Source organism: Oncorhynchus gorbuscha, linkage group LG03, assembly GCF_021184085.1.
Source record: "Oncorhynchus gorbuscha isolate QuinsamMale2020 ecotype Even-year linkage group LG03, OgorEven_v1.0, whole genome shotgun sequence".
NCBI classification, from domain to species: Eukaryota; Metazoa; Chordata; class Actinopteri; order Salmoniformes; family Salmonidae; genus Oncorhynchus; species Oncorhynchus gorbuscha.
The window spans coordinates 664,163-687,368 of NC_060175.1; the positions used below are offsets into that span (position 1 = coordinate 664,163).

Consider the following 23,206-nt stretch of genomic DNA (forward strand, 5'->3'; position numbering starts at 1 on the left):
GCTGTAAGTTGCTTGGGGTATGTCTCTATCAGTTTTGCACATCGAGAGACTGGAATTTTTTCCCATTCCTCCTTAGAAAACAGCTCGAGCTCAGTGAGGTTGGATGGAAAGCATTTGTGAACAGCAGTTTTCAGTTCTTTCCACAGATTCTCGATTGGATTCAGGTCTGGACTTTGACTTGGCCATTCTAACACCTGGATATGTTTATTTTTGAACCATTCCATTGTAGATTTTGCTTTATGTTTTGGATCATTGTCTTGTTGGAAGACAAATCTCCGTCCCATTCTCCATTTTTTTGCAGACTCCATCAGGTTTTCTTCCAGAATGGTCCTGTATTTGGCTCCATCCATCTTCCCATCAATTTTAACCATCTTCCCTGTCCCTGTTGAAGAAAAGCCGGCCCAAACCATGATGCCTCCACCACCATGTTTGACAGTGGGGATGGTGTGTTCATGGTGATGAGCTGTGTTGCTTTTACGCCAAACATAACGTTTTGCATTGTTGCCAAAAAGTTCAATTTTGGTTTCATCTGACCAGAGCACCTTCTTCCACATGTTTGGTGTGTCTCCCAGGTGGCTTGTGGCAAACTTTAAATGACACTTTTTATGGATGTCTTTAAGAAATGTCTTTCTTCTTGCCACTCTTCCATAAAGGCCAGATTTGTGTAATATACGACTGATTGTTGTCCTATGGACAGAGTCTCCCACCTCAGCTGTAGATCTCTGCAGTTCATCCAGAGTGATCATGGGCCTCTTGGCTGCATCTCTGATCAGTCTTCTCCTTGTATGAGCTGAAAGTTTAGAGGGACGGCCAGGTCTTGGGAGATTTGCAGTGGTCTGATACTCCTTCCATTTCAATATTATCGCTTGCACAGTGCTCCTTGGGATGTTTAAAGCTTGGGAAATATTTTTGTATCCAAATCCGGCTTTAAACTTCTTCACAACAGTATCTCGGACCTGCCTGGTGTGTTCCTTGTTCTTCATGATGCTCTCTGCGCTTTTAACGGACCTCTGAGACTATCACAGTGCAAGTGCATTTATACGGAGACTTGATTACACACAGGTGGATTGTATTTATCATCATTAGTCATTTAGGTCAACATTGGATATTTCAGAGATCCTCACTGAACTTCTGGAGAGAGTTTGCTGCACTGAAAGTAAAGGGGCTGAATAATTTTGCACGCCCAATTTTTCAGTTTTTGATTTGTTAAAAAAGTTTGAAATATCCAATAAATGTCGTTCCACTTCATGATTGTGTCCCACTTGTTGTTGATTCTTCACAAAAAAATACAGTTTTATATCTTTATGTTTTAAGCCTGAAATGTGGCAAAAGGTCGCAAAGTTCAAGGGGGCCGAATACTTTCGCAAGGCACTCTATATAGAGACTGCCCCCATACAGTAAGTTATATAGAGACTGCCTCCATACAGTAAGTTATATAGAGACTGTCTCCATACAGTAAGTTATATAGAGACTGTCTCCATACAGTAAGTTATATAGAGACTGTCTCCATACAGTAAGTTATATAGAGACTGTCTCCATACAGTAAGTTATATAGAGACTGTCTCCATACAGTAAGTTATATAGAGACTGTCTCCATACAGTAAGTTATATAGAGACTGTCTCCATACAGTAAGTTATATAGAGACTGTTTCCATACAGTAAGTTATATAGAGACTGTCTCCATACAGTAAGTTATATAGAGACTGTCTCCATATAGCAAGTTATATATAGACTGTCTCCATACAGTAAGATATATAGAGACTGTCTCCATACAGTAAGTTATATAGAGACTGTCTCCATACAGTAAGTTATATAGAGACTGTCTCCATACAGTAAGTTATATAGAGACTGTCTCCATACAGTAAGTTATATAGAGGCTGTCTCCATACAGTAAGTTATATAGAGGCTGTCTCCATACAGTAAGTTATATAGAGACTGTCTCCATACAGTAAGTTATATAGAGACTGTCTCCATATAGCAAGTTATATATAGACTGTCCCCATACATTAAGATGTATATATGACTGTCCCCATACATTAAGATGTATATAGACTGTCTCCATACAGTAGATACATATATAGACTGTCCCCATACATTAAGATGTATATAGACTGTCTCCATACAGTAGATACATATATAGACTGTCCCCATACATTAAGATGTATATAGACTGTCTCCATACAGTAGATACATATATAGACTGTCCCCATACATTAAGATGTATATAGACTGTCCCCATACATTAAGATGTATATAGACTGTCTCTATACAGTACGTTACACTGCCTCCATACAGTAATACATATATATATATATATATACTCTGTCCCCATACAGTAAGTTATATATATACTGTCTCTATACAGTTAGACATATATATATATATGACTGTCCCCATACATTAAGATGTATATAGACTGTCTCCATACAGTAAGATATATATATAGACTGGCTAAACACAGTGAGTTATATATATATATATATAGCTTCAAAAGGAGCTTGTTCTTCCTCTGTCAAGCATGGTTACCTGCAAGGAATTGATTATCCTTCCTTATTGCAGAGCACAGTTCATATTGATTATCCTTCCTTATTGTAGAGCACAGTTCATATTGATTATCCTTCCTTGTTGTAGAGCACAGTTCATATTGATTATCCTCCCTTATTGCAGAGCACAGTTCATATTGATTATCCTTATTGTAGAGCACAGTTCATATTGATTGTCCTCCCTTATTGCAGAGCACAGTTCACATTGATTATCCTTCATTATTGCACAGCACAGTTCATATTGATTATCCTTATTGTAGAGCACAGTTCATATTGATTATCCTTATTGTAGAGCACAGTTCATATTGATTATCCTTCTTTATTGCAGAGCAAAGTTCATATTGATTATCCTTCTTTATTGTAGAGCACAGTTCATATTGATTATCCTTTATTGCAGAGCACAGTTCATTTTGATTATCCTTCCTTATTGTAGAGCACAGTTCATTTTGATTATCCTTCCTTATTGTAGAGCATAGTTCATATTGATTATCCTTCCTTATTGTAGAGCACAGTTCATATTGATTATCCTCCCTTATTGCAGAGCACAGTTCATATTGATTATCCTTATTGTAGAGCACAGTTCATATTGATTGTCCTCCCTTATTGCAGAGCACAGTTCACATTGATTATCCTTCATTATTGCACAGCACAGTTCATATTGATTATCCTTCTTGTAGAGCACAGTTCATATTGATTATCCTTATTGTAGAGCACAGTTCATATTGATTATCCTTCTTTATTGCAGAGCACAGTTCATATTGATTATCCTTCTTTATTGTAGAGCAAAGTTCATTTTGATTATCCTTCCTTATTGTAGAGCACAGTTCATTTTGATTATCCTTCCTTATTGTAGAGCACAGTTCATATTGATTATCCTTCCTTGTTGTAGAGCACAGTTCATATTGATTTTCCTTCCTTATTGCAGAGCACAGTTCATATTGATTATCCTTCATTATTGTAGAGCACAGTTCATATTGATTATCCTTCCTTCTTGTAGAACACAGTTCATATTGATTATCCTTCCTTATTGTAGAGCACAGTTCATATTGATTATCCATCCTTATTGTAGAGCACAGTTCATATTGATTATCCTTCCTTATTGTAGAGCACAGTTCATATTGATTTTCCTTCCTTATTGCAGAGCACAGTTCATATTGATTATCCTTCATTATTGTAGAGCACAGTTCATATTGATTATCCTTCCTTATTGTAGAGCACAGTTCATATTGATTTTCCTTCCTTATTGTAGAGCACAGTTCATATTGATTATCCTTCCTTATTGTAGAGCACAGTTCATATTGATTATCCTTCATTATTGTAGAGCACAGTTCATATTGATTATCCTTCCTTATTGTAGAGCACAGTTCATATTGATTTTCCTTCCTTATTGTAGAGCACAGTTCATATTGATTATCCTTCCTTATTGCAGAGCACAGTTCATATTGATTATCCTTCATTATTGCACAGCACAGTTCATATTGATTATCCGTCCTTATTGCAGAGCACAGTTCATATTGATTATCCTTCCTTATTGTAGAGCACAGTTCATATTGATTATCCTTCCTTATTGTAGAGCACAGTTCATATTGATTATCCTTCCTTATTGCAGAGCACAGTTCATATTGATTATCCTTATTGTAGAGCACAGTTCATATTGATTATCCTTCCTTATTGCAGAGCACAGTTCATATTGATTATCCTTCCTTATTGTAGAGCACAGTTCATATTGATTATCCTTCCTTATTGTAGAGCACAGTTCATATTGATTATCCTTCCTTATTGTAGAGCACAGTTCATATTGATTTTCCTTCCTTATTGCAGAGCACAATTCATATTGATTATCCTTCCTTGTTGCACAGCACAGTTCATATAGATTTTCCTTCCTTATTGCAGAGCACAGTTCATATTGATTATCCTTCCTTATTGTAGAGCACAGTTCATATTGATTATCCTTCCTTATTGCAGAGCACAGTTCATATTGATTGTCCTTCCTTATTGCAGAGCACAGTTCATATTGATTATCCTTCCTTCTTGTAGAGCACAGTTCATATTGATTTTCCTTCCTTATTGTAGAGCACAGTTCATATTGATTATCCTTCCTTATTGCAGAGCACAGTTCATATTGATTATCCTTATTGTAGAGCACAGTTCATATTCATTATCCTTATTGTAGAGCACAGTTCATATTGATTATCCTTCCTTATTGCAGAGCACAGTTCATATTGATTATCCTTCCTTATTGCAGAGCACAGTTCATATTGATTATCCTTCCTTATTGCAGAGCACAGTTCATATTGATTATTCTTCCTTATTGCAGAGCACAGTTCATATTGATTATCCTTATTGTAGAGCACAGTTCATATTGATTATCCTTATTGTAGAGCACAGTTCATATTGATTATCCTTCCTTATTGCAGAGCACAGTTCATATTGATTATCCTTCCTTATTGTAGAGCACAGTTCATATTGATTATCCTTCCTTATTGTAGAGCACAGTTCATATTGATTATCCTTCCTTATTGCAGAGCACAGTTCATATTGATTATCCTTATTGTAGAGCACAGTTCATATTGATTATCCTTCCTTATTGCAGAGCACAGTTCATATTGATTATCCTTCCTTATTGTAGAGCACAGTTCATATTGATTATCCTTCCTTATTGTAGAGCACAGTTCATATTGATTATCCTTCCTTATTGTAGAGCACAGTTCATATTGATTTTCCTTCCTTATTGCAGAGCACAATTCATATTGATTATCCTTCCTTGTTGCACAGCACAGTTCATATAGATTTTCCTTCCTTATTGCAGAGCACAGTTCATATTGATTATCCTTCCTTATTGTAGAGCACAGTTCATATGGATTATCCTTCCTTATTGCAGAGCACAGTTCATATTGATTGTCCTTCCTTATTGCAGAGCACAGTTCATATTGATTATCCTTCCTTCTTGTAGAGCACAGTTCATATTGATTTTCCTTCCTTATTGTAGAGCACAGTTCATATTGATTATCCTTCCTTATTGCAGAGCACAGTTCATATTGATTATCCTTATTGTAGAGCACAGTTCATATTCATTATCCTTATTGTAGAGCACAGTTCATATTGATTATCCTTCCTTATTGCAGAGCACAGTTCATATTGATTATCCTTCCTTATTGCAGAGCACAGTTCATATTGATTATCCTTCCTTATTGCAGAGCACAGTTCATATTGATTATTCTTCCTTATTGCAGAGCACAGTTCATATTGATTATCCTTATTGTAGAGCACAGTTCATATTGATTATCCTTATTGTAGAGCACAGTTCATATTGATTATCCTTCCTTATTGCAGAGCACAGTTCATATTGATTATCCTTCCTTATTGCAGAGCACAGTTCATATTGATTATCCTTCCTTATTGCAGAGCACAGTTCATATTGATTATTCTTCCTTATTGCAGAGCACAGTTCATATTGATTATCCTTCCTTCTTGTAGAGCACAGTTCATATTGATTTTCCTTATTGTAGAGCACAGTTCAGATTGATTATCCTTATTGTAGAGCACAGTTCATATTGATTATCCTTATTGTAGAGCACAGTTCATATTGATTATCCTTATTGCAGAGCACAGTTCATATTGATTATCCTTCCTTATTGCAGAGCACAGTTCATATTGATTATCCTTATTGTAGAGCACAGTTCATATTGATTATCCTTCCTTATTGCAGAGCACAGTTCATATTGATTATCCTTCCTTATTGTAGAGCACAGTTCATATTGATTATCCTTCCTTATTGCAGAGCACAGTTCAGATTGATTATCCTTATTGTAGAGCACAGTTCATCTTGATTATCCTTATTGTAGAGCACAGTTCATATTGATTATCCTTCCTTATTGCAGAGCACAGTTCATATTGATTATCCTTCCTTATTGCAGAGCACAGTTCATATGGATTATCCTTATTGTAGAGCACAGTTCATATTGATTATCCTTCCTTCTTGCAGAGCACAGTTCATATTGATTATCCTTATTGTAGAGCACAGTTCATATTGATTATCCTTCCTTATTGCAGAGCACAGTTCATATTGATTATCCTTCCTTCTTGTAGAGCACAGTTCATATTGATTATCCTTCCTTATTGCAGAGCACAGTTCATATTGATTATCCTTCCTTCTTGTAGAGCACAGTTCATATTGATTATCCTTATTGTAGAGCACAGTTCATATTGATTATCCTTCCTTCTTGTAGAGCACAGTTCATATTGATTATCCTTATTGTAGAGCACAGTTCATATTGATTATCCTTCCTTCTTGCAGAGCACAGTTCATATTGATTATCCTTATTGTAGAGCACAGTTCATATTGATTATCCTTCCTTATTGCAGAGCACAGTTCATATTGATTATCCTTCCTTCTTGTAGAGCACAGTTCATATTGATTATCCTTCCTTATTGCAGAGCACAGTTCATATTGATTATCCTTCCTTATTGCAGAGCACAGTTCATATTGATTATCCTTCCTTATTGCAGAGCACAGTTCATATTGATTATCCTTATTGTAGAGCACAGTTCATATTGATTATCCTTCCTTCTTGCAGAGCACAGTTCATATTGATTATCCTTATTGTAGAGCACAGTTCATATTGATTATCCTTCCTTATTGCAGAGCACAGTTCATATTGATTATCCTTCCTTCTTGTAGAGCACAGTTCATATTGATTATCCTTCCTTATTGCAGAGCACAGTTCATATTGATTATCCTTCCTTCTTGTAGAGCACAGTTCATATTGATTATCCTTATTGTAGAGCACAGTTCATATTGATTATCCTTCCTTCTTGTAGAGCACAGTTCATATTGATTATCCTTCCTTATTGCAGAGCACAGTTCATATTGATTATCCTTATTGTAGAGCACAGTTCATATTGATTATCCTTCCTTATTGTAGAGCACAGTTCATATTGATTATCCTTCCTTATTGTAGAGCACAGTTCATGTTGATTATCCTTCCTTCTTGTAGAGCACAGTTCATATTGATTATCCTTATTGTAGAGCACAGTTCATATTGATTATCCTTATTGTAGAGCACAGTTCATATTGATTATCCTTATTGTAGAGCACAGTTCATATTGATTATCCTTCTTGTAGAGCACAGTTCATATTGATTATCCTTATTGTAGAGCACAGTTCATATTGATTATCCTTCCTTATTGCAGAGCACAGTTCATATTGATTATCCTTATTGCAGAGCACAGTTCATATTGATTATCCTTATTGTAGAGCACAGTTCATATTGATTATCCTTATTGTAGAGCACAGTTCATATTGATTATCCTTCCTTATTGTAGAGCTCAGTTCATATTGATTATCCTTCCTTATTGCAGAGCACAGTTCATATTTCCTGATTTGTATTTTCTTTACCTCCACTGATGTAGGCAGAGTTATTTTTCCTATGTAGTAAAGCTAGTTATTTTCCTATGTAGTAAAGCTAGTTATTTTTCCTATGTAGTAAAGCTAGTTATTTTCCTATGTAGTAAAGCTAGTTATTTTTTCTATGTAGTAAAGCTAGTTATTTTTGCTATGTAGTAAAGCTAGTTATTTTCCTATGTAGTAAAGCTAGTTATTTTCCTATGTAGTAAAGCTAGTTATTTTCCTATGTAGTAAAGCTAGTTATTTTCCCTATGTAGTAAAGCTAGTTATTTTTCCTATGTAGTAAAGCTAGTTATTTTCCTACGTAGTAAAGCTGGTTATTTTCCTATGTAGTAAAGCTAGTTATTTTCCTATGTAGTAAAGCTAGTTATTTTTCATATGTAGTAAAGCTAGTTAATTTTCCTATGTAGTAAAGCTAGTTATTTTTCCTATGTAGTAAAGCTAGTTATTTTTCCTATGTAGTAAAGCTAGTTATTTTTCCTATGTAGTAAAGCTAGTTATTTTTCCTATGTAGTAAAGCTGGTTTTTTGAAAGGGCTTGCTGTTGTCATATGACGTCCCATTTGTTTGTGGGGATACACGTCTCTACACAGACTTGGATGTATGACGTCACAGTACCTGTGTACTCATGGAGTGTGGTACATGAGTCTCTGAAGGTATCCCAAATCATACTGTGAGATAGCCTCATATCTATGCATAGTCATTTTACCACTACCTACATGTACAAATTACCTCAAATAACCTGTACCACCGCACATTGACTCTGTACTGGCACACCCTGTATATATATATTTAAATGTTTGTATTTATTTCACCTTTATTTAACCAGGTAGGCCAGTTGAGAACACCTTTATTTAACCAGGTAGGCTAGTTGAGAACACCTTTATTTAACCAAGTAGGCTAGTTGAGAACACCTTTATTTAACCAGGTAGGCTAGTTCAGAACACCTTTATTTAACCAGGTAGGCTAGTTGAGAACACCTTTATTTAACCAGGTAGGCTAGTTGAGAACACCTTTATTTAACCAGGTAGGCCAGTTGAGAACAAGTTCTCATTTACAACTGTCACCTGGCCAAGATAAAGCAAATCAATGCGACAAAAACAACAACACAGAGTTTCACTTGATAAATTAACGTACAGTCGATAACACATATAGCCTCATTATTGTTATTTTATGGTGTTATTTTTTATATTTTTTTTACTTTAGTTTGGTAAATATTTTCTTAACTCTTTCTTGATCTGCATTGTTGGTTAAGGGCTTGTAAGTAAGCATTTCAAGGTCATGTCTATACCTGTTGTATTCGGCGCTTGTGACAAATAAAGTTTGATTTGATTTAATCATGTTATACTGTCTCAAAACATATAGTAAGATCGCCATACAGTAAGATGCATAGACTCTCCAGACAGATACATAGAGACTCTCCAGACAGATACATAGAGACTCTCCAGACAGATACATAGAGACTCTCCAGACAGATACATAGAGACTCTCCAGACAGTAAGATACATAGAGACTCTCCAGACAGTACGATACATAGACTCTCCATACAGTAAGATACATAGAGACTCTCCATACAGTAAGATACATAGACTCTCCAGACAGTAAGATACATAGAGACTCTCCAGACAGATACATAGAGACTCTCCAGACAGATACATAGAGACTCTCCAGACAGTAAGGTACATAGAGACTCTCCAGACAGTAAGAGACTACATAGAGACTCTCCAGACAGTAAGGTACATAGACTCTCCAGACAGTAAGATACATAGAGACTCTCCAGGCAGTAAGGTATATAGAGACTCTCCAGACAGTAAGGTACATCGAGACTCTCCAGACAGTAAGATACATAGAGACTCTCCAGGCAGTAAGGTACATAGAGACTCTCCAGATGGATACTCTCCAGACAGTAAGATACATAGAGACTCTCCAGACAGTAAGGTACATAGAGACTCTCCAGACAGATACATAGAGACTCTCCAGACAGATACAGTCTCCAGACAGATACATAGAGACTCTCCAGACAGTAAGATACATAGAGACTCTCCAGATGGATACATAGAGACTCTCCAGATGGATACATAGAGACTCTCCAGACAGTAAGATACATAGAGACTCTCCAGACAGTAAGGTACATAGAGACTCTCCAGACAGATACATAGAGACTCTCCAGACAGATACAGATACATAGACATAGAGACTCTCCAGACAGTAAGATACATAGAGACTCTCCAGGCAGTAAGGTATATAGAGACTCTCCAGATGGATACATAGAGACTCTCCAGACAGTAAGATACATAGAGACTCTCCAGACAGTAAGGTACATAGAGACTCTCCAGACAGATACATAGAGACTCTCCAGACAGATACATAGAGACTCTCCAGACAGATACATAGAGACTCTCCAGACAGTAAGATACATAGAGACTCTCCAGACAGTAAGATACATAGAGACTCTCCAGACAGTAAGATACATAGAGACTCTCCAGACAGATACATAGAGACTCTCCAGACAGTAAGATACATAGAGACTCTCCAGACAGTAAGATACATAGAGACTCTCCAGACAGTAAGATACATAGAGACTCTCCAGACAGTAAGATACATAGAGACTCTCCAGACAGATACATAGAGACTCTCCAGACAGTAAGATACATAGAGACTCTCCAGACAGTAAGATACATAGAGACTCTCCAGACAGATACATAGAGACTCTCCAGACAGATACATAGAGACTCTCCAGACAGTAAGGTACATAGAGACTCTCCAGACAGTAAGATACATAGAGACTCTCCAGACAGTAAGATACATAGAGACTCTCCAGACAGATACATAGAGACTCTCCAGACAGATACATAGAGACTCTCCAGACAGTAAGATACATAGAGACTCTCCAGACAGTAAGATACATAGAGACTCTCCAGACAGTAAGATACATAGAGACTCTCCAGACAGATACATAGAGACTCTCCAGACAGTAAGATACATAGAGACTCTCCAGACAGATACATAGAGACTCTCCAGACAGATACATAGAGACTCTCCAGACAGTAAGATACATAGAGACTCTCCAGACAGATACATAGAGACTCTCCAGACAGTAAGGTACATATAGACTCTCCAGACAGTAAGATACATAGAGACTCTCCAGACAGTAAGGTATATAGAGACTCTCCAGACAGATACATAGAGACTCTCCAGACAGTAAGATACATAGAGACTCTCCAGACAGGTACATAGAGACTCCAGAAAGGTACATAGAGACTCTCCAGACAGATACATAGACTCTCCATACAGTAAGATACATAGACTCTCCAGACAGTAAGATACATAGACTCTCCATACAGTAAGATACATAGAGACTCTCCAGACAGTAAGATACACAGAGACTCTCCAGACAGATACATAGAGACTCTCCAGACAGTAAGATACATAGAGACTCTCCAGACAGAAACATAGAGACTCTCCAGACAGTAAGATACATAGAGACTCTCCAGACAGATACATAGAGACTCTCCAGACAGATACATAGAGACTCTCCAGACAGATACATAGCGACTCTCCAGACAGATACATAGAGACTCTCCAGACAGTAAGATACATAGAGACTCTCCAGACAGTACGATACATAGAGACTCTCCATACAGTAAGATACATAGAGACTCTCCAGACAGATACATAGAGACTCTCCATACAGTAAGATACATAGAGACTCTCCAGACAGTAAGATACATAGAGACTCTCCAGACAGTAAGATACATAGAGACTCTCCAGGCAGTAAGGTATATAGAGACTCTCCAGATGGATACATAGAGACTCTCCAGACAGATACATAGAGACTCTCCAGACAGTAAGATACATAGAGACTCTCCAGACAGAAACATAGAGACTCTCCAGACAGTAAGATACATAGAGACTCTCCAGAAAGATACATAGAGACTCTCCAGACAGTAAGATGCATAGACTCTCCAGACAGATACATAGAGACTCTCCAGACAGATACATAGAGACTCTCCAGACAGATACATAGAGACTACATAGAGACTCTCCAGACAGTAAGATACATAGAGACTCTCCAGACAGTACGATACATAGAGACTCTCCAGACAGTAAGATACATAGAGACTCTCCAGACAGATACATAGAGACTCTCCAGACAGATACATAGAGACTCTCCAGACAGATACATAGAGACTCTCCAGACAGTAAGATACATAGAGACTCTCCAGACAGTAAGATACATAGAGACTCTCCAGACAGATACATAGAGACTCTCCAGACAGATACATAGAGACTCTCCAGACAGATACATAGAGACTCTCCAGACAGATACATAGAGACTCTCCAGACAGATACATAGAGACTCTCCAGACAGATACATAGAGACTCTCCAGACAGGTACATAGATACTCTCCAGACAGTAAGATACATAGACTCTCCAGACAGTAAGGTACATAGAGACTCTCCAGGCAGTAAGGTACATAGAGACTCTCCAGACAGATACATAGAGACTCTCCAGACAGTAAGATACATAGAGACTCTCCAGACAGTAAGATACATAGAGACTCTCCAGACAGTAAGATACATAGAGACTCTCCAGACAGATACATAGAGACTCTCCAGACAGTAAGATACATAGAGACTCTCCAGACAGAAACATAGAGACTCTCCAGACAGTAAGATACATAGAGACTCTCCAGACAGATACATAGAGACTCTCCAGACAGATACATAGAGACTCTCCAGACAGATACATAGAGACTCTCCAGACAGATACATAGAGACTCTCCAGACAGGTACATAGATACTCTCCAGACAGTAAGATACATAGACTCTCCAGACAGTAAGGTACATAGAGACTCTCCAGGCAGTAAGGTACATAGAGACTCTCCAGACAGATACATAGAGACTCTCCAGACAGTAAGATACATAGAGACTCTCCAGACAGTAAGATACATAGAGACTCTCCAGACAGATACATAGAGACTCTCCAGACAGTAAGATACATAGAGACTCTCCAGACAGATACATAGACTCTCCAGACAGTAAGATACATAGAGACTCCAGACAGAAACATAGAGACTCTCCAGACAGTAAGATACATAGAGACTCTCCAGACAGATACATAGAGACTCTCCAGACAGTAAGATACATAGAGACTCTCCAGACAGTAAGATACACAGAGACTCTCCAGACAGATACATAGAGACTCTCCAGACAGTAAGGTGCATATAGACTCTCCAGACAGATACATAGAGACTCTCCAGACAGTAAGATACATAGAGACTCTCCAGACAGTAAGATACATAGAGACTCTCCAGACAGATACATAGAGACTCTCCAGACAGTAAGATACATAGACTCTCCAGACAGTAAGATACATAGACTCTCCAGACAGATACATAGAGACTCTCCAGACAGTAAGATACATAGAGACTCTCCAGACAGAAACATAGAGACTCTCCAGACAGTAAGATACATAGAGACTCTCCAGACAGATAGACTCTCCAGACAGTAAGATGCATAGACTCTCCAGACAGATACATAGAGACTCTCCAGACAGATACATAGAGACTCTCCAGACAGATACATAGAGACTCTCCAGACAGATACATAGAGACTCTCCAGACAGTAAGATACATAGAGACTCTCCAGACAGTAAGATACATAGAGACTCTCCAGACAGTAAGATACATAGAGACTCTCCAGACAGTAAGATACATAGAGACTCTCCAGACAGTAAGATACATAGAGACTCTCCAGACAGTAAGGTACATAGAGACTCTCCAGACAGATACATAGAGACTCTCCAGACAGTAAGATACATAGAGACTCTCCAGACAGTAAGGTATATAGAGACTCTCCAGACAGATACATAGAGACTCTCCAGACAGATACATATAGACTCTCCAGACAGATACATAGAGACTCTCCAGACAGTAAGATACATAGAGACTCTCCAGACAGTACATTAGAGACTCCAGAAAGGTACATAGAGACTCTCCAGACAGATACATAGACTCTCCATACATAGAGACTCTCCAGACAGTAAGATACATAGAGACTCTCCAGAAGATACAGACTAGACAGATACATAGAGACTCTCCAGACAGTAAGATACATAGAGACTCTCCAGACAGAAACATAGAGACTCTCCAGACAGTAAGATACATAGAGACTCTCCAGACAGATACATAGAGACTCTCCAGACAGTAAGATGCATAGACTCTCCAGACAGATACATAGAGACTCTCCAGACAGATACATAGAGACTCTCCAGACAGATACATAGAGACTCTCCAGACAGATACATAGAGACTCTCCAGACAGATACATAGAGACTCTCCAGACAGTAAGATACATAGAGACTCTCCAGACAGTACGATACATAGAGACTCTCCAGACAGTAAGATACATAGAGACTCTCCAGACAGATACATAGAGACTCTCCAGACAGTAAGATACATAGAGACTCTCCAGACAGTAAGATACATAGAGACTCTCCAGACAGTAAGATACATAGAGACTCTCCAGACAGTAAGGTACATAGAGACTCTCCAGACAGATACATAGAGACGCTCCACATACATAGAGACTCTCCAGACAGTAAGATACATAGAGACTCTCCAGACAGATACATAGAGACTCTCCAGACAGATACATATAGACTCTCCAGACAGATACATAGAGACTCTCCAGACAGTAAGATACATAGAGACTCTCCAGACAGTAAGATACATAGAGACTCTTCAGACAGATACATAGAGACTCTCCAGACAGATACATAGAGACTCTCCAGACAGTAAGATACATAGAGACTCTCCAGACAGTAAGATACATAGAGACTCTCCAGACAGTAAGATACATAGAGACTCTCCAGACAGATACATAGAGACTCTCCAGACAGTAAGATACATAGAGACTCTCCAGACAGATACATAGAGACTCTCCAGACAGTAAGGTACATAGAGACTCTCCAGACAGTAAGATACATAGAGACTCTCCAGACAGTAAGGTACATAGAGACTCTCCAGACAGATACATAGAGACTCTCCAGACAGTAAGATACATAGAGACTCTCCAGACAGGTACATAGAGACTCCAGAAAGGTACATAGAGACTCTCCAGACAGATACATAGACTCTCCATACAGTAAGATACATAGACTCTCCAGACAGTAAGATACATAGACTCTCCAGACAGATACATAGAGACTCTCCAGACAGTAAGATACATAGAGACTCTCCAGACAGATACATAGAGACTCTCCAGACAGTAAGATACATAGAGACTCTCCAGACAGATACATAGAGACTCTCCAGACAGTAAGATACATAGAGACTCTCCAGACAGATACATAGAGACTCTCCAGACAGATACATAGAGACTCTCCAGACAGATACATAGAGACTCTCCAGACAGATACATAGAGACTCTCCAGACAGTAAGATACATAGAGACTCTCCAGACAGTAAGATACATAGAGACTCTCCATACAGTAAGATACATAGAGACAGACAGAGACTCTCCAGACAGTAAGATACATAGAGACTCTCCAGACAGTAAGATACATAGAGACTCTCCAGACAGTAAGATACATAGAGACTCTCCAGACAGTAAGATACATAGAGACTCTCCAGACAGATACATAGAGACTCTCCAGACAGTAAGATACATAGAGACTCTCCAGACAGAAACATAGAGACTCTCCAGACAGTAAGATACATAGAGACTCTCCAGACAGATACATAGAGACTCTCCAGACAGTAAGATGCATAGACTCTCCAGACAGATACATAGAGACTCTCCAGACAGATACATAGAGACTCTCCAGACAGATACATAGAGACTCTCCAGACAGATACATAGAGACTCTCCAGACAGTAAGATACATAGAGACTCTCCAGACAGTAAGATACATAGAGACTCTCCAGACAGATACATAGAGACTCTCCAGACAGATACATAGAGACTCTCCAGACAGATACATAGAGACTCTCCAGACAGATACATAGAGACTCTCCAGACAGTAAGATACATAGAGACTCTCCAGACAGTAAGATACATAGAGACTCTCCAGACAGACATAGAGACTCTCCAGACAGATACATAGAGACTCTCCAGACAGATACATAGAGACTCTCCAGACAGATACATAGAGACTCTCCAGACATATACATAGAGACTCTCCAGACAGATACATAGAGACTCTCCAGACAGGTACATAGATACTCTCCAGACAGTAAGATACATAGACTCTCCAGACAGTAAGGTACATAGAGACTCTCCAGGCAGTAAGGTACATAGAGACTCTCCAGACAGATACATAGAGACTCTCCAGACAGTAAGATACATAGAGAGACTCTCTCCAGACAGTAAGATACATAGAGACTCTCCAGACAGTAAGATACATAGAGACTCTCCAGACAGATACATAGAGACTCTCCAGACAGTAAGATACATAGAGACTCTCCAGACAGAAACATAGAGACTCTCCAGACAGTAAGATACATAGAGACTCTCCAGACAGTACATAGAGACTCTCCAGACAGATACATAGAGACTCTCCAGACAGATACATAGAGACTCTCCAGACAGATACATAGAGACTACAGGTAGAGATACTCTCCAGACAGTAAGATACATAGACTCTCCAGACAGTAAGGTACATAGAGACTCTCCAGACAGTAAGGTACATAGAGACTCTCCAGACAGATACATAGAGACTCTCCAGACAGTAAGATACATAGAGACTCTCCAGACAGTAAGATACATAGAGACTCTCCAGACAGATACATAGAGACTCTCCAGACAGTAAGATACATAGAGACTCTCCAGACAGATACATAGAGACTCTCCAGACAGTAAGATACATAGACAGAAACATAGACTCTCCAGACAGTAAGATACATAGAGACTCTCCAGACAGATACATAGAGACTCTCCAGACAGTAAGATACATAGAGACTCTCCAGACAGTAAGATACACAGAGACTCTCCAGACAGATACATAGAGACTCTCCAGACAGTAAGGTGCATATAGACTAGACAGATAGAGACTCTCCAGACAGTAAGATACATAGAGACTCTCCAGACAGTAAGATACATAGAGACTCTCCAGACAGATACATAGAGACTCTCCAGACAGTAAGATACATAGAGACTCTCCAGACAGTAAGATACATAGAGACTACATAGAGACTCTCCAGACAGTAAGATACATAGAGACTCTCCAGACAGAAACATAGAGACTCTCCAGACAGTAAGATACATAGAGACTCTCCAGACAGATACATAGAGACTCTCCAGACAGTAAGATGCATAGACTCTCCAGACAGATACATAGAGACTCTCCAGACAGATACATAGAGACTCTCCAGACAGATACATAGAGACTCTCCAGACAGATACATAGAGACTCTCCAGACAGTAAGATACATAGACTCTCCAGACAGTAAGATACATAGAGACTCTCCATACAGTAAGATACATAGAGACTCTCCAGACAGATACATAGAGACTCTCCAGACAGTAAGATACATAGAGACTCTCCAGACAGTAAGATACATAGAGACTCTCCAGACAGTAAGATACATAGAGACTCTCCAGGCAGTAAGGTATATAGAGACTCTCCAGATGGATACATAGAGACTCTCCAGACAGATACATAGAGACTCTCCAGACAGTAAGATACATAGAGACTCTCCAGAGACTCTCCAGACAGTAAGATACATAGAGACTCTCCAGACAGTAGATACATAGAGACTCTCCAGACAGTAAGATACATAGAGACTCTCCAGACAGAGACTCTCCAGACAGATACATAGAGACTCTCCAGACAGATACATAGAGACTCTCCAGACAGTAAGATACATAGAGACTCTCCAGACAGTAAGATACATAGAGACTCTCCAGACAGATACATAGAGACTCTCCAGACAGATACATAGAGACTCTCCAGACAGATACATAGAGACTCTCCAGACAGTAAGATACATAGAGACTCTCCAGACAGTAAGATACATAGAGACTCTCCAGACAGATACATAGAGACTCTCCAGACAGATACATAGAGACTCTCCAGACAGATACATAGAGACTCTCCAGACAGATACATAGAGACTCTCCAGACATATACATAGAGACTCTCCAGACAGATACATAGAGACTCTCCAGACAGGTACATAGACTCTCCAGACAGTAAGATACATAGAGACTCTCCAGACAGAAACATAGAGACTCTCCAGACAGTAAGATACATAGAGACTCTCCAGACAGATACATAGAGACTCTCCAGACAGTAAGATACATAGAGACTCTCCAGACAGTAAGATACACAGAGACTCTCCAGACAGATACATAGAGACTCTCCAGACAGTAAGGTGCATATAGACTACATAGAGACTCTCCAGACAGTAAGATACATAGAGACTCTCCAGACAGGTACATCCAGACAGATACAGAGACTCTCCAGACAGATACAGATACATAGAGACTCTCCAGACAGTAAGGTACATAGAGACTCTCCAGACAGATACATAGAGACTCTCCAGACAGTAAGATACATAGAGACTCTCCAGACAGATACATAGAGACTCTCCAGACAGTAAGATACATAGAGACTCTCCAGACAGATACATAGAGACTCTCCAGACAGTAAGATACATAGAGACTCTCCAGACAGAAGATACATAGAGACTCTCCAGACAGAACATAGAGACTCTCCAGACAGTAAGATACATAGAGACTCTCCAGACAGATACATAGAGACTCTCCAGACAGATACATAGAGACTCTCCAGACAGTAAGATACATAGAGACTCTCCAGACAGTAAGATACATAGAGACTCTCCAGACAGATACATAGATACATAGAGACTCTCCAGACAGTAAGATACATAGAGACTCTCCAGACAGATACATAGAGACTCTCCAGACAGATACATAGAGACTCTCCAGACAGGTACATAGAGACTCTCCAGACAGTAAGATAGAGACTCTCCAGACAGTAAGGTACATAGAGACTCTCCAGACAGTAAGATACATAGAGACTCTCCAGACAGATACATAGAGACTCTCCAGACAGATACATAGAGACTCTCCAGACAGAGACTCCAGACAGATACATAGAGACTCTCCAGACAGTACATAGATACTACAGTAGATACATAGACTCTCCAGACAGTAAGGTACATAGAGACTCTCCAGACAGTAAGGTACATAGAGACTCTCCAGACAGTAAGATACATAGAGACTCTCCAGACAGATACATAGAGACTCTCCAGACAGTAAGATACATAGAGACTCTCCAGACAGATACATAGAGACTCTCCAGACAGATACATAGAGACTCTCCAGACAGATACATAGAGACTCTCCAGACAGATACATAGAGACTAGACAGATACATAGAGACTCTCCAGACAGTAAGATACATAGAGACTCTCCAGACAGTAAGATACATAGAGACTCTCCAGACAGATACATAGAGACTCTCCAGACAGATACATAGAGACTCTCCAGACAGATACATAGAGACTCTCCAGACAGATACATAGAGACTCTCCAGACAGTAAGATACATAGAGACTCTCCAGACAGTAAGATACATAGAGACTCTCCAGACAGTAAGATACATAGAGACTCTCCAGACAGTAAGATACATAGAGACTCTCCAGACAGATACATAGAGACTCTCCAGACAGATACATAGAGACTCTCCAGACAGTAAGATACATAGAGACTCTCCAGACAGATACATAGAGACTCTCCAGACAGATACATAGACTCTCCAGACAGTAAGGTACATAGAGACTCTCCAGACAGATACATAGAGACTCTCCAGACAGATACATAGAGACTCTCCAGACAGTAAGATACATAGAGACTCTCCAGACAGTAAGATACATAGAGACTCTCCAGACAGATACATAGACTCTCCAGACAGATACATAGAGACTCTCCAGACAGTAAGATACATAGACTCTCCAGACATATACATAGAGACTCTCCAGACAGATACATAGAGACTCTCCAGACAGGTACATAGATACTCTCCAGACAGTAAGATACATAGACTCTCCAGACAGTAAGGTACATAGAGACTCTCCAGACAGTAAGGTACATAGAGACTCTCCAGACAGATACATAGAGACTCTCCAGACAGATACATAGAGACTCTCCAGACAGATACATAGAGATTCTCCAGACAGATACATAGAGACTCTCCAGACAGGTACATAGAGACTCTCCAGACAGTAAGATACATAGAGACTCTCCAGACAGTAAGGTACATAGAGACTCTCCAGACAGTAAGGTACATAGAGACTCTCCAGACAGATACATAGAGACTCTCCAGACAGTAAGATACATAGAGACTCTCCAGACAGATACATAGAGACTCTCCAGACAGTAAGATACATAGAGACTCTCCAGACAGATACATAGAGACTCTCCAGACAGTAAGATACATAGAGACTCTCCAGACAGATACATAGAGACTCTCCAGACAGATACATAGAGACTCTCCAGACAGTAAGATACATAGAGACTCTCCAGACAGTAAGATACATAGAGACTCTCCAGACAGATACATAGAGACTCTCCAGACAGTAAGATACATAGAGACTCTCCAGACAGATCTCTCAGACAGACATAGAGACTCTCATAGAGACTCTCCAGACAGTAAGATACATAGAGACTCTCCAGACAGTAAGATACATAGAGACTCTCCAGACAGTAAGATACATAGAGACTCTCCAGACAGTAAGATACATAGAGACTCTCCAGACAGTAAGATACATAGAGACTCTCCAGACAGATACATAGAGACTCTCCAGACAGATACATAGAGACTCTCCAGACAGATACATAGAGACTCTCCAGACAGATACATAGAGACTCTCCAGACAGTAAGATACATAGAGACTCTCCAGACAGATACATAGAGACTCTCCAGACAGGTACATAGAGACTCTCCAGACAGATACATAGAGACTCTCCAGACAGATACATAGAGACTCTCCAGACAGATACATAGACTCTCCAGACAGTAAGATACATAGAGACTCTCCAGACAGTAAGATACATAGAGACTCTCCAGACAGTAAGATACATAGAGACTCTCCAGACAGGTACATAGAGACTCTCCAGACAGGTACATAGAGACTCTCCAGACAGGTACATAGAGACTCTCCAGACAGTAAGATACATAGAGACTCTCCAGACAGATACATAGACACTCTCCAGACAGTAAGATACATAGAGACTCTCCAGACAGATACATAGAGACTCTCCAGACAGTATAGATAGAGACTCTCCAGACAGACTCTCTCAGACAGTAAGATACATAGAGACTCTCCAGACAGTAAGATACATAGAGACTCTCCAGACAGTAAGATACATAGAGACTCTCCAGACAGTAAGATACATAGAGACTCTCCAGACAGATACATAGAGACTCTCCAGACAGTAAGATACATAGAGACTCTCCAGACAGTAAGATACATAGAGACTCTCCAGACAGTAAGATACATAGAGACTCTCCAGACAGATACATAGAGACTCTCCAGACAGTAAGATACATAGAGACTCTCCAGACAGATACATAGAGACTCTCCAGACAGATACATAGAGACTCTCCAGACAGATACAGATACATAAGAGACTCTCCAGACAGATACATAGAGACTCTCCAGACAGATACATAGAGACTCTCCAGACAGTAAGATACATAGAGACTCTCCAGACAGATACATAGAGACTCTCCAGACAGATACATAGAGACTCTCCAGACAGATACATAGAGACTCTCCAGACAGATACATAGAGACTCTCCAGACAGATACATAGAGACTCTCCAGACAGGTACATAGAGACTCTCCAGACAGATACATAGAGACTCTCCAGACAGTAAGATACATAGAGACTCTCCAGACAGATACATAGAGACTAGACAGGTACATAGAGACTCTCCAGACAGATACATAGAGACTCTCCAGACAGATACATAGAGACTCTCCAGACAGGTACATAGAGACTCTCCAGACAGATACATAGAGACTCTCCAGACAGATACATAGAGACTACAGGTACATAGAGACTCTCCAGACAGGTACATAGAGACTCTCCAGACAGATACATAGAGACTCTCCAGACAGATACATAGAGACTCTCCAGACAGTAAGATACATAGAGACTCTCCAGACAGATACATAGAGACTCTCCAGACAGTAAGATACATAGAGACTCTCCAGACAGATACATAGAGACTACAGATAGAGACTCTCCAGACAGTAAGATACATAGAGACTCTCCAGACAGTAAGATACATAGAGACTCTCCAGGCAGTAAGGTATATAGAGACTCTCCAGACAGTAAGATACATAGAGACTCTCCAGACAGTAAGATACATAGAGAATCTCCAGACAGATACATAGAGACTCTCCAGACAGTAAGATACATAGAGACTCTCCAGACAGTAAGATACATAGAGACTCTCCAGACAGATACATAGAGACTCTCCAGACAGATACATAGACTCTCCAGACAGTATACATAGAGACTCTCCAGACAGATACATAGAGACTCTCCAGACAGATACATAGAGACTCTCCAGACAGTAAGATACATAGAGACTCTCCAGACAGTAAGATACATAGAGACTCTCCAGACAGATACATAGACTCTCCAGACAGATACATAGAGACTCTCCAGACAGTAAGATACATAGACTCTCCAGACATATACATAGAGACTCTCCAGACAGATACATAGAGACTCTCCAGACAGGTACATAGATACTCTCCAGACAGTAAGATACATAGACTCTCCAGACAGTAAGGTACATAGAGACTCTCCAGACAGTAAGGTACATAGAGACTCTCCAGACAGATACATAGAGACTCTCCAGACAGATACATAGAGACTCTCCAGACATATACATAGAGACTCTCCAGACAGATACATAGAGACTCTCCAGACAGGTACATAGATACTCTCCAGACAGTAAGATACATAGACTCTCCAGACAGTAAGGTACATAGAGACTCTCCAGACAGTAAGGTACATAGAGACTCTCCAGACAGATACATAGAGACTCTCCAGACAGTAAGATACATAGAGACTCTCCAGACAGATACATAGAGACTCTCCAGACAGTAAGATACATAGAGACTCTCCAGACAGATACATAGAGACTCTCCAGACAGTAAGATACATAGAGACTCTCCAGACAGATACATAGAGACTCTCCAGACAGAT

At 39.5% G+C, this 23,206-nt stretch overlaps 1 protein-coding gene across 3 annotated transcripts in view; it reads left to right on the plus strand.

The window, feature by feature from the left end:
* Positions 1–23,206, plus strand: part of cfap92 (cilia and flagella associated protein 92 (putative)) — a 182,738-nt gene that overhangs the window by 71,067 nt on the left and 88,465 nt on the right. The gene's annotated exons all lie outside the window — the stretch shown is intronic.